This window comes from Heterodontus francisci, chromosome 33 (genome assembly GCF_036365525.1).
Source record: "Heterodontus francisci isolate sHetFra1 chromosome 33, sHetFra1.hap1, whole genome shotgun sequence".
NCBI classification, from domain to species: Eukaryota; Metazoa; Chordata; class Chondrichthyes; order Heterodontiformes; family Heterodontidae; genus Heterodontus; species Heterodontus francisci.
Window position 1 is genome coordinate 46,844,621 of NC_090403.1, and position 17,204 is coordinate 46,861,824.

At 42.0% G+C, this 17,204-nt stretch overlaps 1 protein-coding gene and 1 long non-coding RNA gene across 10 annotated transcripts in view; one reads left to right on the forward strand and one right to left on the reverse strand.

The window, feature by feature from the left end:
- Positions 1 to 17,204, forward strand: part of raraa (retinoic acid receptor, alpha a) — a 594,392-nt gene that overhangs the window by 249,450 nt on the left and 327,738 nt on the right. For 7 of the 9 annotated variants that reach the window (XM_068013478.1, XM_068013476.1, XM_068013477.1 and 4 more), the window contains one exon: positions 11,594 to 11,653. The exons of the other annotated variants lie outside the window; for them this stretch is intronic. The gene's annotated coding sequence lies outside the window, so the exon portion shown is untranslated. The remainder of the gene's footprint in view (positions 1 to 11,593; positions 11,654 to 17,204) is intronic. 9 annotated transcript variants of the gene reach the window in all.
- LOC137348177 (uncharacterized) overlaps positions 1 to 17,204 on the reverse strand; it is a 123,682-nt gene that overhangs the window by 13,368 nt on the left and 93,110 nt on the right. The gene's annotated exons all lie outside the window — the stretch shown is intronic.

A 17,204-nucleotide genomic window follows, 5' to 3' on the forward strand; every position in this document is an offset into this window, starting at 1 on the left:
ATTCTTTTCTACAGGCTTCGGGCACACGTGCATTGCGCAAAAAAGCCAAAATAATATATAGCTGAGACAGAAGAACAGACTGAAGCAAAGTGAATAAGAGTAAGGCTCGAGGGAAAGGAATAAGGGCTGTACTAAAAGCATTGCATTGAAGTCCACCAAAGCTTCCATGCTTTAATACAAACTTAATTTACTGATCAAGTAATGTTCATCATTTCTTGTCTATAGAAGCATGTACACCAGCAAACTACTTCCAGATTCAGGGGATTAGAGTTTCTACTTTTGGTGCAATCAGCAATTCTGACCCAAATTGTGCCTGTTTTGAAAAGTGCTTTTTCCCCAAGTTTTTGCTCAAAAGCATTGGCATATCACTGAACACACAATCTGCTATGAACCAGCACAACAAGGACAGCATTTTAAAACATAACTTTTTTTTAACAGGTCCAGTTTAATTTTTGGAACCTCTTTGAAGGCTTCTAAACAAGTGCAATTAGCAGAAACTCCCAATTATGATTAATTCATCTGAGGTGGGGCAAAGGCAGTGTTTTTAAACCAGCGCAAAAGATTGTCAAAACTCGAATTGCACTGAATGCAATTTACTCTTACAATTCCATGATTTCTTGCACCTGTTACACCGATATTGGGCGAATTGTGCTTTTAAAAAAAAAGTGCAATCAAATGGAAACTCCAGACCAGTAAGTTTATCCAATGAATTAGCCAACCCTTTCAGACGGGATGGAGTCTGTGGGTAATCTCAGACAGCATGGCAACAATGGGTTTACAACCAGTCTCGATGCTATTGAGAGGAGAAAACTGGCTAGGGTTCCCAGTTCTGCCTGTTATCCAGAGATCTGTGTTAGAAGTTCCCGCACATTGACGCTGAATGAGGACAGGCTCTGGCTCAATCACGAAGCCCTTGTGGTCAAATTTTGTCTGATAGTCACTGTCGTGGCTCACAGAAAAAACAGTTTCACTTGGCTGAGATGTTGGATGGTGCTTGGTGCCCATAGAGAGGGTGCTATGTTGAAGCCAGTTGAAGAAATGTTAGAGGAAGAAAGAAAATCAGCGGAAAAAAGATAATCAAATCCTTAGTCAGGATAGTCCACAAAAATCTTACAGCATTCTGCTGGCCCATTCATGCAGTTCTTCCCCCTCCAACTCTGCACCAAATGCCCCCTTCACTGCTTTAAATAATTACTTCTAGCTTGGTGTCGAGCAGAAGCTGCTGAATTCTGGATTTGTCACCAACAGATCCCCCCTCGACTGCTGAGCTTCCTGTGAATGCTTTGTCAGCATTTGTAGCTCACATACATTATGCACATCAGGCCCAGTTAGGAAAATGGCTTGGCGGCTCCCACTAGTGCAATCAGATGGAAGAAGCTGTTGCTCCAGCCAATGCCCACGCTCCAGACAAAAGTTGGTTCCTGAGATTCAACCACATAGTGTGGGACTGGAGTCATGTACAGGCTATGTTGTTGTATGTCTTTAAGTGGGTATGTCCATAAACTGTATACATCATCAGACACGATATAATGTCATCTGTCACGTGACAAAGTTGTTGGATTGTGTTAGTTGACCAGGCAAGACGTACTACTAAGAGCTCTCCATCAATGTGTATATATTACTGTAATCTTCGAATAAAGAACTCAGTTTAGTTTACCAGTCCTACCTGAATGGTGAGTTTGTGTTTGAAGGATAGAAGGAAATGCAACAGGCTAGACTGGATAGCAGTGGAAGCTCCCTTTTTTGATTAGTGAACCAGTTATTTTTTACCAATAATATGGTAATTTCATGGTCATTTTATTTAGTACCAGACCACAAATTACCAGACTTGCTGAGTTCCATTTGATAGCTTGCCCTGATTTAAACTCACGATCTGTGGGTTGCTAGTCCAGTACTACGTCTCAATAAATTTCAGAAGTAAATTTATGTGATATATACATACATTATAGTAGGGGAAGCAGATCTATATTGATGTGACTGAGTTTTGTAGCTGAGCCAGATCTGTTGACCTCCATTTACCAAACTTTAACTGACTTAAGAGGGAAATGATAGCTGCAGTGTGAAACCTGGCCATCTATGCACCTTGCTCCAGCGGATCATCAATGCGTGACAAAGTGGCACAACAGCAGCACTGTCACTGCTCTGAAAGCTGCAACCATTGGCGAGATGTCAAATTCTTCCACCTTCTTATTTGTACATAGCCTTTGCGCAAAAGTCCTATCTCACGTGGAGGATGACTTTAACCTTGTTACTATTCTAGTTTTATCCTTGGCTTTGCATGTCTTGCATTGCAGAAAGCTACTTAATTGCATTGAGCATGCGAACAGCAGGGACAGTATCTTATCTATGAAAATATGCCGTTGCTATTAAATGTGGTGTTTACATACCCCCATTAATTATCATGCCCCTGAGACTAATTTAATGTTAATTAAATGTAGTGAATTAATTTTTCTCATAGCAGTTGGCGCAGCTACAGTGAATGTTCAAGCTCATTGATTTCTTCAAAATTTCCATTAATATTTGATTCTTTTTCCTAGTTGTAACCAATTAAAATTACAGGTATAAGAGCAATTGTGTAATTTGTATATTCATTAAACTTTGTAGCTGTGTTACTGGATCAGCAGCCATGCAGAATGTTTATCTTGTGCTATTACTATTCACATTAACATTGTTTTCATCTGCTCTAAAACAGCAGGGGTGTTAATAGTTATTGCACCATCTAGGCTCAGCAGGTGGTTCATCGGATTTCATGTTGGTAGATTTAAGGTCTTGGTGTGAATGCTGCTGGGTGTTTTTATGCTGATAGCTTAAGCACGCAATAGTCCACCAGCAACAACATGCTATCAATGTAAAGGAGGTGAATTCTGCCCCACTTTTGGCATCCAGTGTCAAACTTTTCGCTGATCTTGAGTGTATTAAGCACAAAATATGGGGTTCAGTCATACTGACCCTCTCATGGACCCAACAGGAACTGGGGAATGTGTGGATAATGAAAGATTTTAATAGTTTTTTCAGAGATCGTGGGTCTCCACTTAAGCACTGAGTGCTCTGGCATCCACATAAAAGTGCATAAAGTCTTTCCCTAGTGATATGGTTTCCTAAAGCTATGCAGCATTAATAGTCAGGGAAACAAAAGCAAAATACTGCTGACGCTGGAACTCTGAAATTGAAACAGAAAATGCTGGAAATACTCAGCAGGTCTGACAGCATCTGTGGATAGAGAAACAGTTAACGTTTCAGGTCTTTGACCTTTCGTCAGAACGTCATGATTTCCAAAACTGCAAATTACAAATATTCAGTGCGATGAAATTCCTGTGATTGAATATTTTTGGTGAAATGATTGGTCAGAAATGTCAAACCTCAGACTTTTAATCCATTTGACTGCTAAATGAATTTCATGTTCTGTAGTTTTGTTACCTTCCCCTTCTGGAGGTGCTGACTTCTGTTGGGAGCATGGTTCGATGGGTGCCACATACCCTTCTGGTATGAACATACAAACAGGGACAGACAGGAAATTACCCAATTATCCAGCCAGCCTGTCATACCAACTGTGATGCCTTGTACATTACAATATAGACATACCCCACCGGCACGCCATGTAATCACCTGAGTGAGGTGAAAATCCAGGCCAATCAGGGAAAATAAATCTTGAAAATTTCTCTCCTTCACCCTTAGGCGATCATAACTCGTCTAGCGAGACCACTCCGGCCCTGATTAATGTCATACAGTACTTACCTTTTGTACAAGGTGATCTCTGCCCCAGCCAGAAACAAGTCCTGCTCTGGTTTGAAGGAATTCAGTAAGTTAGCCATTCAGTGATTTCACTCGGTTGACCATTCTTCATGTGTGAGTGCCAGCAAGCAGTTGAATGTCGGGGGTGGGCGGGCGGGGGAGAGGGCTTCACACGAGTCTGATCCTGACCTTGTCCACATGCACACGCACTCAGAAACTCAACCCATTTCCAGCCAGAACAAAACTTGCCTGTAATTTGCTGCACCCACATTTCCTCCAGAGCTGGAGAATAAAATCTCTTTGCATAATTACCCTCCATGCCTCTGGAGGCTCATAGGGCACATTGTTTATAATGTGGAGTTGCCTTCAATGGCAGCTCTGTAATATAAATAAGAGTATCAAAGTGATCTGAGACAGGTTTAGTGGATGTTAGTTTAGAGTACAAAAGGAGCCTCACATTTGGCAGTAAACAAGAACATTTTGGCATGTTTTCGCTATAGCTGATCTCTATTAAAATCAGCTGTATTTTATCAAAGATAAAGCAGATATTTCCAGGGCTGGCATGTTTTATCAGCTGCAACATCCACTGACTTGCCTGTATTACTGTTAAACTGAAATTCACTTGAAGGCCATGAGGTGTATGAGGATTTGAACATTGTGTTAATATGAAATGGTGAAATGAGAATGCTATTCAGAAGGAAGTTGCTGGTGCACATGTTTGTGCTAGTTTTTGGATGTGCCATATCAGCAGTTTCATAGCATGCTGAGGCTAATGAAAAAGATTTTGCGGAGGTTGCTTGTTATGTGGAAAATGCCTGTTTGCTACTGATGCTCAATTCAGTGTTTTGACTGATGTCGCTATGCTAGAGTGGAGCAAATTTGTGAAATGCAGCGAATTATTCAGTACAAAACATCTGATTCCCATCATACAGGCTCTGGTGCAAATGACATCCATTAGTAACTGAGATAATGAAAATCTGGCGACCTGATTAGTTTGCAAGTAGGCATTAATCCCTGGTGGAGCCCATCATTTGTAGGACAAAACTTGTTTCAAACTGGTAATGTGCAACATTTGGAACTGTCTTTTGATGGTTATGCAGAGCTAAGTGATTTTATTCTCCACCCTGAACCTATTCCATTTCAGAACTAAAAAAAGTTTTTTATCTGCTCAAACTCATTTGCCTATCGCTGAACACAAAGTCTGTCATGAACTAGTGCAATCGGGCAGCATTTCAATGCATAATTCTTTTTAAAAATTGCTTTAAAAAATATTCCTTGATATGTTTAAGAATGGTAATTTGGTTCAGTTTGATTAATGCAGGTAAAAATGTGTTAATTGCAAAAAATAGACAATTTTAATCACAGTGGCAATTTACCACCTGTGAGTAACCCAATTTTAAATTACTGAAGATTACTTTTTTTTAAAAAAAAGAACCATTTGCTAGTTAGATTGGGGTACTGTAGTTAGCTCCTTTTTAAAAAAAAATACATTCAAAATCTTTTAAAATAGCCTATTACTGTAAATGCATCCAAAAGAACTGGTTTAATTTTTAGAGCCTCCTAGAAGTCCTGCAAATGAGCACAAAAATTGCCGAAATTTCCACAATCTTTTGCGCAGGTTATGCCAGTTTTAGGCAAATTGCTACAGAGTGAAATTTCTGCCCCATGATTACAGTCACAGTACCATTATTTTCGTTCCCTAGCTAAGTTGCAGAAAAATACACACTCAAAATTCCTTATTTAACATGGTGTGTAATCTCTACTGGGGAGGAGTGGTGGTAGCAGATGGGAGCAGTAGTTAGGAAAGAGCTGCCAGTATTCGTGCGCAGTTAAAATGATGATGCTCTGTTAACTCCAGAGGAAAATCTATGGTCAGTGCACATTGCTGTCACCAAATTTATTTAGATCTAATACCTACCTCTTTGCAGAATTACTGTTTGTGCTCAGGAACAGTGAAATTATATTCCTTATAATTAAGGAATGTTTTCCCAATATGAGTGCATAAAGGCATTGACTGATGTAGTTCCAGAAGGTACCAGGATTTTCCCCAAATCTGAGGCGGTTAGGTTGTTCCTAGCCCTTGGCTAGATAATCAGACATGTCTCTTTCTTCTGATACGCTTGTTTGACAATATTTCTCTAAATTGAAGGGTAGCTAATGTAACCCCACTATTTAAAAATGGAGGTAGAGAGAAAGCAGGGAATTATAGACCAGTCAGCCTGACGTCGGTAGTGGGGAAAATTCTAGAGTCCATTATCAAAGATTTTATAGCAGAGCACTTAGAGAACAGTGGTAGAATCGGGGAGAGTCAGCATGGATTTCCGAAAGGGAAATCATGCTTGACAAATCTACTGGAATTCTTCGAGGATGTAACTAATAGAGTTGATGAGGGGGAGCCAGTGGATGTGGTTTATTTGGACTTTCAGAAGGCTTTTGACGAAGTCCCACATAAGAAATTAACATGTAAAATTAAAGCGCATGGGATTGGGGGTAGTGTATTGCGATGGACAGAAAATTGGTTGGCGGACAGGAAACAAAGAGTAGGGATAAATGGGTCTTTTTCCGAATGGCAGGCAGTGACTAGTGGGGTACCGCAGGGACCGCTGCTAGCACCCCAGCTATTCACAATATATATTAATGATTTACATGAGGGAACTAAATGTAATATCTCCAAATTTGCAGATGGCACAAAACTGGGAGGGTGAGTTGTGAGGAGGATGCAGAGAGGCTTCAGGGTGATTTGGACAAGTTGAGTGAGTGAGCTAATGCATGGCAGATGCAGTATAATGTGGATAACTGAGGTTATCCACTTCGGTAGCAAAAACAGGAAGGCAGATTATTATCTGAATGGCTATAAACTGAGAGAGGAGAATATGCAGCGAGACCTGTGTGTTCTCGTACACCAGTCGCTGAAGGTAAGCATGCAACAGGCGGTAAAAAAGGCAAATGGTATGTTGGCCTTCGTAGCGAGAGGATTCGAGTACAGGAGCAGGGATGTCTTGCTGCAATTATACAGGGCCTTGGTGAGGCCACACCTGGAATAGTGTGCAGTTTTGGTCTCCTTATCTGAGGAAGGATGTTCTTGCTATAGAGGGAGTGCAGCGAAGGTTTACCAGACTGATTCCTGGGATGTTGGGACTGACGTATGAGGAGAGATTGAGTCACTTAGGATTATATTCGCTGGAGTTCAGGAGTGAGGGGGGATCTCACAGAAAGGATATGGGGTAAACCTTTCAGGACTGAGATGAGGAGAAATGTCTTCACCCAGAGAGTGGTGAGCCTGTGGAATTCGCTACCACAGAAAGCAGTTGAGGCCAAAACATTGTATGTTTTCAAGAAGGAGTTGGTTTTAGCTATTGGGTCTAAAGGGATCAAAGGGTATGGGGCGAAAGCTGGAACAGGGTACTGAGTTGGATGATCAGCCATGATCATAATGAATGGCGGAGCAGGCTCGAAGGGCCAAGTGCTCCTATATTCTGTGTTTCTATGTTTCTAAATTATGATACCTTTCACTGAATAATGAAACACTGACTGCTTAGGTGGTGCCATGGGACTGTATCCAATGAGTTAGTGCCTTCAAGAGAGGAGATTAAAAGGGGTGAAAAGTAATAAGGGGAAATAAATGGGATTTGTTGGAGTTCAGGACCTGCGATTCTCTATCGAGTTAGTTCTCGATTTTGGGTAGCTGACAATGACCGACATTGACCAGAGACCAGTTGTTTCCTAACGTGAAGAAAAAAGAATCAGTGGACAAATCATCCAAAGCTACTTGCATCCATTCCTCAAGAAAGGAATTGTTAGAGATGGGGGAACTGATCAGATGCATAACCTTTCGATTAGGAAACAATGAGGAAGATTTTTTAACATCAGTCAGGGAGAAGAAAGAAACAAGCTGGCTCGCATAGTATCGGTTACTGAAGGTACAAATAAGATAAATTAATAAAAATAGAATTAAGTTTATTATAAAAACATTGAATATGCAGCAGTAATCGTGTTTGAAATGAGGAAATTATTTGATGATGTTTTGCTGTAGTTCAGATATGAAGGCAAACAAACTGAATTTATTTCAATGTCAGTTCAGTCACACCTGAGAAAATAGTTGAAAGCTTGAAGGGCTTGCCACAGAGTTTTGACTAAGTTGCAGTAAAGATCAAGATGGAATATCTCTTGGCACAATATGTTGAATTAGACAGCCATGCAAATCAGCAGTTCACTGTTTATTTATTTTAAAGATAATTACCAGTTTCCCTTTTATTTCTCCCCTCCTGAATCCTATTGGGATATAGTCCCACAAATTCCACTGCAATGCCTCAGCCTGATCTTCATGTGTGAGCCAAGATTGAGTGCGTGTCTGGACTGTGAACTGTGGTTCGGCTATGCTGATCCAGTGCAGTCTAGACCCAACTCTACCTCCACTCGTGCTTATTTCTATCAACAGCCGCAGGATAACATCAAGAACAAAAGTCCTGACTGATTTTACCTCCCTGCCCTAAGAAAACCCCAAATGCTGACCTGCCTGAGATCATTTATATCAGCAATGAGAATTGAACCTGGGATTTATGGTCTGTATGCCACAGTGCATTTATACCCCACACTATCCAAGAAGGCCGTATGAAGGAAAAAGTATGGCTTTTTTTAAATATCGGTCCTTTTGCATCCTCAGGACGTGGTTCATAGCCAGTGGATTACTTTTGAAGTGTAGTCACTTTGCTTTGTAGGCAAATGCAACAGCCACTTTACTTAAAGCAAGGTCCCACAAACAGCAATGAGATGAATAATCAGTTCATCTGTTTTTGGTGATGTTGGTTGAGGGGAGAGGGACTCCTTGCTGTTCTTTGAAAAGTGCCATGAAATCTTTTCTGTCCACCTGAATAGACAACCAGGTCCTCAGTACAATATCTCCATGACAGTGCAGCACTCCGTTAGTTTTGTAGTGCAGTGGCAGCCAGAGTTTTGTGCTTAATTCCTGGAGTTGGACTTGAACCTTGGACTTGAGTTTATGACTCCAGGGTAAGAGTGCTGTCATTGAGCCAAGCTGATATTGGGAAAGCTTCATTTTTAAAAATATTTGAAAACCAAGAGAGTGGCACTGTGCTCCATTGATGTGGACTCACTCTGGTGGTTCCCCCAGCAGGCTAAGTGCCATATAAAGAGCAGATGATTCGTTACAGGGAGCAGAGGTCAATTAGAGGATGAGTCATCCAATCATTCCACATTTCTTAACCACTGGCCCAAGAATCTTGGAAGCAGGTTGCAAGCCTGACCCCTCTGCTAGCCAGTCGTGCAAAAGTACAAAAAATGAAGAAAGTAAAGGGATGACAGTTATGCTATGAGTTGCAGGTTTCAACATTTCAGATCGTGGAGTAATGGGATGTGGGTTTGTGCCGACAATTTCCCAGTCAAAGACTTTCCAAAACATTCAACAACATGTTCTGAGCCCGCAACCTCTACTATCTAGAAGGTCATGGGCAACAAGCACGTGGGAACGTCAATATCTGCAAGTTCCCCTTCAAATCACACACTGCCCTGACTTGGAAAAATCTCTCTCTTCCTTCATCGTCACTGGTTAAAATCCTGGAGCTCCCTACCAAACAGCACTGTGGGAGTACCTGCACAACACGGACTGCAATGATTCAAGAAGGCAGCTCGCTAACATCTCACGGGAATTAGGGATGAGCAATAAATGCTGGCCTTGCCAGCGATGTCCAGTTCACCCCATAATTCCCTCTTGGAGTTGGGTTGCATTATTAAGTGTACTTTACAAGTGTGCTAATATTTATTGTTGTAAGTTTATTGATTGTTTATCAGGGATCAGCTGGTAGAGGTTGTTTAAAAATACCATGATGCAGTGAGTTATTGACTGTGTTATGTGTGTTTTAATGACATTATTCGCAGTTGAGCCAAAATTCCTTGGCATTTGCAGTGCATCCCTACCTGTGGTGGGAATGTGGTGGAATGACCAAAAACTTCTCTGCATCCAGATATGCCAGATTCCAGCTGTGGTGTCTAGTTTCCTGGATGACATTGTAAGGGCGAGACCCTCCTGCTGTCCCTTTGGGGTCGTGAACACCCATGCTGTGGGCTCACTGGGACTTGGTGTACCAATCTTCAGCTTTACATCGAGAGGAGAGTGGAGGTGGGTCCCACCAGGGTGGTGAGGTCAGCTTGGGATTGTGGCCTGGACTGCTAAAGATTTTATGTTAAATTTTAATTTATTTTTTGTAAGTGCTGCTTTCTCACGACTGGTTATTCTTCATGTGGGAAACGCGGCAGTTCAGAGTTACTGGGCTATTCACTGTAGGTGGGGGGGAGGGGGCACAGGTGGGGCAGTGTCAATGCCAAGTCTGTTTTAAGCCCAAAATTCTTCTTTAGTAGAAAGTGGGCGAATGTCTGTTTTTCTCAGTAAGTAATTGGTTGTGAAGCAGTTTAAAGACATGAAGGGTGCGATAAAATGGTACCGTTTTTAATTAATTAAACATCTACCAATTGCAGGAAAGTCCTGCTTTGAAATATATAATTTTGAAGAAGGCAATTGTCTTACAGCAGCATAAATAGGCAGTCTTCTGTTTTTTGTTAATGAGGAATTTCAGACCTCTTACTGATGCTATTGTGTAATAGTCTGCTAAGAGATTTGTCAAAGTAGCCTGGGTGGGATCTTCTTAGACTATCAAGCACCATACGGGGAACCACATCATTTTGCTGCTCAGCCTCCTCTGGCAGCTCAGACGGGTTTGGGATCTTGCATTGTGAGAATTGTCTGTCTTAACCCACCTCCCATCGTTCCAAGGATAATTATTAATGTACATATTGCAATTAGTATTTTTCTTTCCTGTTTTCTCCCCTCATCTCTTGAAAATTGCTTGCTGGGGTAAAGTTGGATGGGCTGCAGTTGCCCTCCGCAACTTTACCCAAATAGTCATATGTGATAATTCCTGGTGTCGGGAAGTTATACGATGGTGTAAAGTATCTCAGCCAAGCCTAATCCTGCTGACGCCCAACATTGATTGACATGTTCTTCTAACAGATGCTGCTGAATAGTGATCCAGAGTGACAGTCCTGGCTAGTTTTCATCACCCTAAGGTTGGGATTCCAAAGGCAATCATAGCATTCCTATAAAGGAATGATTTACATTTATACAGCGCCCTTCATAACCCCTGGATGTCTCAAAGCACTTTATAGCCTGTTAAATGCATCTGAAGTGTAGTCACTGAGGTAGTGTAGGAAACGCGGCCGCCAATTTGCGCACAGCCAAGCTCCTACAAACAGCAATCTGATAATGACCAGATATATCTGTTTTTTTGATGTTGATTTAGGAATAAATATTGACCAGGATACTGGGGATAACTTCCTTGCTCTTCCTTGAAATAATGCCATGGGACCTTCTATGTCCACCTGAGAGGGCAAAGGAGGCTTGGGTTTAATGTCTCATCTGAAAGATGGCACTTCTGATAATGCATGAGTCCCTCAGTACTTTAATGGAGTGCCAGCCTTGATTTTTGTGCTCAAGTCCTAGTGTGGGACTTGAACCCACAACTAATCCGACCCAGAGGCGAGAGTGCTTACCTATGGTTACTTTGACTAAGTTTCACAAAATCAGCACAAGTATTGGACCTGCGTTCTTCTGGTTTACGTAACTCAGGTAATCACTGGATAGACTCCATGAGCAATCAGGATTGTCCAGATTACAAATACTGAATATTCCCCAAACAAAGCTGCAGTGTCATGGATAAGTGAGTAATGACCCACATCTTTGCATTAGTAACCCAAGCTGGCTCAGCAATGGATTCATCTTTTTCTTGGAAAGTAGTTCAATTTTTAAAAAATAATATGCTGCTAAAAGTTTGACAATTTATATTCACAGGTACCCTGTTTAATTTGGCTTTGGAACTCCTGGGAATGCAGTCAATCTTTCAGTAACGTGGTAAGTTTGTCTATTAATTTCCAAAACAAATCTAGAGATGTTGAACTAAGGCATAAGCTGGGGCTTGAACTCAAATTAAATTTTTTGCTGAGAGAAAATGAGAAGTTGTATTTGCTTTTAATGAGAGTTCGATGTGTCCAATTTTATTTTAGTTCTTAATTGCTACTGGCCACTGAGATGCTCCCTCAGCTGTTAAGGTATTGTGCTCTGAACTTTCTGGGGTCAATTTTGACATTTGCCAATGGCAGGAAAACTGGCAATAGTGAGTTGGCTGCCAACTTTACACCTGCCCAGGATTTCTGTCCCATTGAGTTCAATGGAATGGAAGTTAGGTGAGTGTATATAATGATTGGTTGATCCGCAAATGCCTGTCTTCTAAGCGAAGGTTATCCCCGATGTGTTAGGAAACCTAGGCAGAAGGCCACACATTGCAGGGCACCACCAAATTTGAAAAGAGTGGTAAGAATGTGGAACACATTGCCACATGGAGTGGTTAAAGCAGATAATATCAACGAACTGTCATGGAAGTGTTTTTTTTTGTTCTTTAAAAACTAAAGGGGCTCTGTGTGCTTTTAAGACTGAAAGAAGTTTTAATATTCTCTGGGAACAGTGTGCGCGCTACAAGCCTATTCCTAAGCAACAGCAAGAGAGATGCGGTCACATGCCGTATCGTATCAGTTTGACTGTGTGTAACTGGCTAGAGCTAGTTTGATCTGGCAGATCAGCAAAGCGTGCTTTCCTTGAAGGAAGGAAGGATTTGTCTCTCTCTCAGCAAAAAAATCTTCATTGGCCTACAGGCTGTGTTTTGCCTAAAGAGGAAAATACCCCTGAAAAAGGAACCTTTGCATTGTTGGAGGTAGCAAATTCTTTTTTCCTCCCGTCTCTAAGAAGCCTTTGCCTCAGGAGTGGCTTTCTGTTGTTTTTTGTGTTTCTGGGAGTTCTGGAAATTCAGTAAAAAGTTTCTACTGATAGACTACTAACTCAAAATCTAAACAGACCTGTTGTTATACTCATTGTTGAAAGATCTGTGTGATGCCTACTGCAGCCGTAGTGCCTTGAACGCCTATCCATTACAGACTGTTCATGAACTCGCCTGGCTACTTCGAGTGGCATCTGACTATTCGACTCTGGGACACCTCACTGATCCGGGAAAGTAACCAACCAGGACTTGCAACCCAGTTGTTCTACTATTCCTAAGAAACAGCTCTAATTTTTTTAAAACATCATTTTTGAACCAGTCACCCGTTGATTTTGAATGTATGTGTGTGTGCATGGGGATTAGGAGGAATAAGAAGTTATAAAGTCATGTAATCATAGATTTTTCTCGATAATGTTTAAGATTTAGTTTATTAATAAATAGCTAATTTGTTGTTTAAAGATACCTTGTTTGGTGTGTTTTATTGTGGGGGTTAATAAAGTGTTTCATTTGGCTAATTTCCGGTAGGTAGGAAACTTTAATAATATGCTGTTACCTGTGGAATAATGGGACTGAATTGACAGTGCATTCTCCCGCCTCGGTCGTAACATATTAATTGGGGCTCTCGTCAGGAATCATTTTAATTGGGGGCTTGATCGTCCGGGATCCAAATCCATCGCTAATTATGTGCCTTATAAGGGGAGTATAATTTGAAAGAGAAAAAATAAAAGGAACTGGGTTTCTTGTATAATAGGGAAAAGGCTGTACCATTGGAATGTTATTAGCAGTTGCTGTAGAGTTTCTGGGAAAGGAGAAGGTGCCCCTCAGTGACTTGACAACTTTAAGAATAAGCTAAAAGATTTGGCAGCAAAACTGGGGTTAGAGTTGCAATCAGATGCTAAAAATGCAGAGATATTTGATGTAATAGTCCAACATTTAAATTTGGAAGAAGCGGACGAACATGAAGATAGTAAATCAGAGAGTGATGCAATGGAATTGGCTAAGATTCAGTTAGAAATAGTAAAACTTGAACTGGAAAAAGAAATAGCAATAACAAAACTTGAGACTGAAAAAGAATTAAAAACTTGAACTTGAAAAGGAGGAAAGGGAGAAAGAGATGGCATTTAGATTAAGAAAGATGGAACTAAGACAAAGGAGTGGTCTTGACTCCAGGGAAAATCCTGGCCAGGAAGAAGCTGAATCCAGCCCAGGACCCAGTGAAAAGCTGTTTAAATTTATACAAGCTCTTCCTAAGTTTGAGGAAAGGGACGTAGAGGAATTTTTCATTTCTTTTGAAAAAATAGCCAAACAAATGAAATGGCTGAAGGAAAGCTGGACACTGCTTATGCAAAGCAGGATGATGGGCAGAGTTCATGAAGTTTATGCTATGCTTCTTGAAGAGGCTTCTGCAGATTATGAGATGGTATCAAAAGCTATTCTTGCTGCATATGAGTTAGTCCCTAAAGCGAACAAAGAACAGTACAGCACAGGAACAGGCCATTCGGCCCTCCAAGCCTGCGCCGATCTTGATGCTTGCCTAAACTAAAACCTTCTGCACTTCCGGGGACCGTATCCCTCTATTCCCATCCTATTCATGCATTTGTCAAGATGCCTCTTAAACGTCGCTATCGTACCTGCTTCCACCACCTCCCCCGGCAGCAAGTTCCAGGCACTCACTACCCTCTGTGTAAAGAACTTGCCTCTCACATCCCCTCTAAACTTTGCCCCTCTCACCTTAAATCTATGTCCCCTAGTAACTGACTCTTCCACCCTGGGAAAAAGCTTCTGACTATCCACTCTGTTCATGCCGCTCATAACTTTGTAAACCTCTATCATGTCGCCCCTCCGCCTCCATCGTTCCAGTGAAAACAATCCGAGTTTATCCAACCTCTCCTCATAGCTAATGCCCTCCAGACCAGGCAACATCCTGGTAAACCTCTTCTGTACCCTCTCCAAAGCCTCCACATCCTTCTGGTGGCGTGGCGACCAGAATTGCACGCAGTATTCTAAGTGTGGCCTAACTAAAGTTCTGTACAGCTGCAGTATGACTTGCCAATTTTTATACTGTATGCCCCGACCGATGAAGGCAAGCATGCCGTATGCCTTCTTGACTACCTTATCCACCTACGTTGCCACTTTCAGTGACCTGTGGACCTGTACGCCCAGATCTCTCTGCCTGTCAATACTCCTAAGGGTTCTGCCATTTACTGTATACCTCCCACCTGCATTAGACCTTCCAAAATGCATTACCTCACATTTGTCCGGATTAAACGCCATCTGCCATTTCTCTGCCCAAGTCTCCAACCGATCTATATCCTGCTGTATCCTCTGACAATCCTCATCACTATCCGCAACTCCACCAACCTTTGTGTCGTCCGCAAACTTACTAATCAGACCAGCTACATTTTCCTCCAAATCATTTATATATACTACAAACAGCAAAGATCCCAGCACTGATCCCTGTGGAACACCACTAGTCACATCCCTCCATTCAGAAAAGCACCCTTCCACTGCTACCCTCTGTCTTCGATGACTGAGCCAGTTCTGTATCCATCTTGCCAGCTCACCTCTGATCTCGTGTGACTTCACCTTACAATCAGAAGTTTCGGAACTAACGGAGATTGGCTGGGCAGACGTATGTAGAATTTGAGAGAGTAAAGCAAATTAATTTTGACCGTTGGATATGGGCATTAAAGGCCTGCTCAGGTCGGAAAAAGAACCCGACCGAACCACAGCAGACCTGAGCCCGCCCCGGCCCGAGTCCCTCCGACTTCGCCCCGAGCCTGGCCCGACCCGACCATCCCTTTACTTACCTTCCTGACACTGAACCTGCAGGAAATTGCAGCGCATGTGTTGACGTCATAGTGACGTCACTCGCTCACTGTGCAGACTCAGTTTCGTCCCAGACTCCCAGCTCAGGTAAGTTTTTTAATTTCAATACTTAACAGCTGAGCACTTACCGTTTGTGTCTGGCCCGGCCCGGACTCAACCCGACCTGACCCGAGCCCAAAAGCCGGATCCGGAAGAGGGGTCCGACCCGACCCTATCCCGACACATGTCGTCGGGTCCCGTTGGGCTCGGGTCGGGTAGCAGGCCTTTAATGGGCATTAAAGATGGAAACCACGTATGAGAACCTTAGAGAATTGATTCTCTTGGAAGAGTTTAAAAATTCCATTCCTTCAGTAGTGCAAACTCATGTAGATAACCTAAAAGTTTTAAAAGCTAGGCAAACAGTGGAATGTGCTGATGATTTTGAGCTTGTAAATAAGCCTAAACCTTTTGTCCATCACCCCGTAAACTCAAGAAGGATAGAAAGTCCGAGAGTGAAAGGAAGACAAGTAGCCGGGGACAAGAAGGAACAGCTGGGCATGCCCCAGGATCACCACCTCAGACCAGAAAGGAAGGTGCTGAGAGTAGAAGTGAGGTTCGCAAGCCGAAGTGTTATCATTGCCACAAGATAGGTCATCTTCATTCAGAATGCTGGAAGATGCGAGGTAGATCCATAGGACTTGTTGGGATACACAAAGCTAATGCAGAGAAAATAGCTCTGACTGACAGTACAGCAGACCAGGCTGTAACATTAACGGCAGCTGTAAAACCAGATACAAATACCAAAGTGAGTGTAGAGGTTAAGAATAAGATACCCGAAAGTTATAATGAATTCTTGTCAAAGGGAAAAGTAACTCCATATCCTTTTAGTGAGGCTGGAAAACCTATCATTATACTCAGGAATACAGGAGCAATCCAAACACTTTTGCTGGGGTAAGATATAATGTTTCTACCAGAGAGTGCCTTGAAAGCTAAAGTTTTAGTTAATGGAATTGGCCGGGAGTATATACCCGTACCTTTATGTAAAGTGTGCCTAGAGAGTGACCTAATATCTGAGATGGTAACTGTAGGAGTTGTCCATAGTTTGTCAGTAGAGGAAATTGATCTACTCCTAGGAAATGATTTGGCCGGATCAAAAGTATCAGTTTCTCCTATAATTACAGAGAAACCAAGTGAAGTTAAAGAAACGGAACAATTACAGGAACAAGTTCCAGGAATATTTCCTTTGTGTGTAGTAACCTGAGCAATGGCTAAACAGGATCCATTGTCGGAGGTAAAATTGACACCACAAACAGATAGCAGAGTATCTGAAACCTTACTTGGGGATTTAGATAATCCAAATGAGATGTTTGACAGATTTTCTATAATTGCAGCACAGCAAGCTGATCCAGAGTTACACAGAATAGCACAGTTGGTTCTGACAGAAACTGAAGCGAAAGGAGTTCCAGAAGGCTATTATACTGAAGAAGGGATTTTGGGGAGGAAATGGAGACCGCCTCATAGACCAGCGGGCGAAGACTGGACAGTTGTTAAATAGATAGTGGTACCACCTAAATATTGCCAGGAATTATTAAGGTTAGCACATGGCATTCCTTTTGCAGGACATAGAGGGATTCGAAAGACTAATTCACATATAAGTCTACATCATTACTGCCAGGCCTTACAAAGGACATGAGGCAATTTTGTAGGACATGCTATACATGCCAACTGGTGGGAAAACTGCAACCTACCATAAAACCGGCACCACTAATTCCCTTACCAGTGATTGAGGAACCATTTAGTAGGGTATTGGTAGACTGTGTTGGA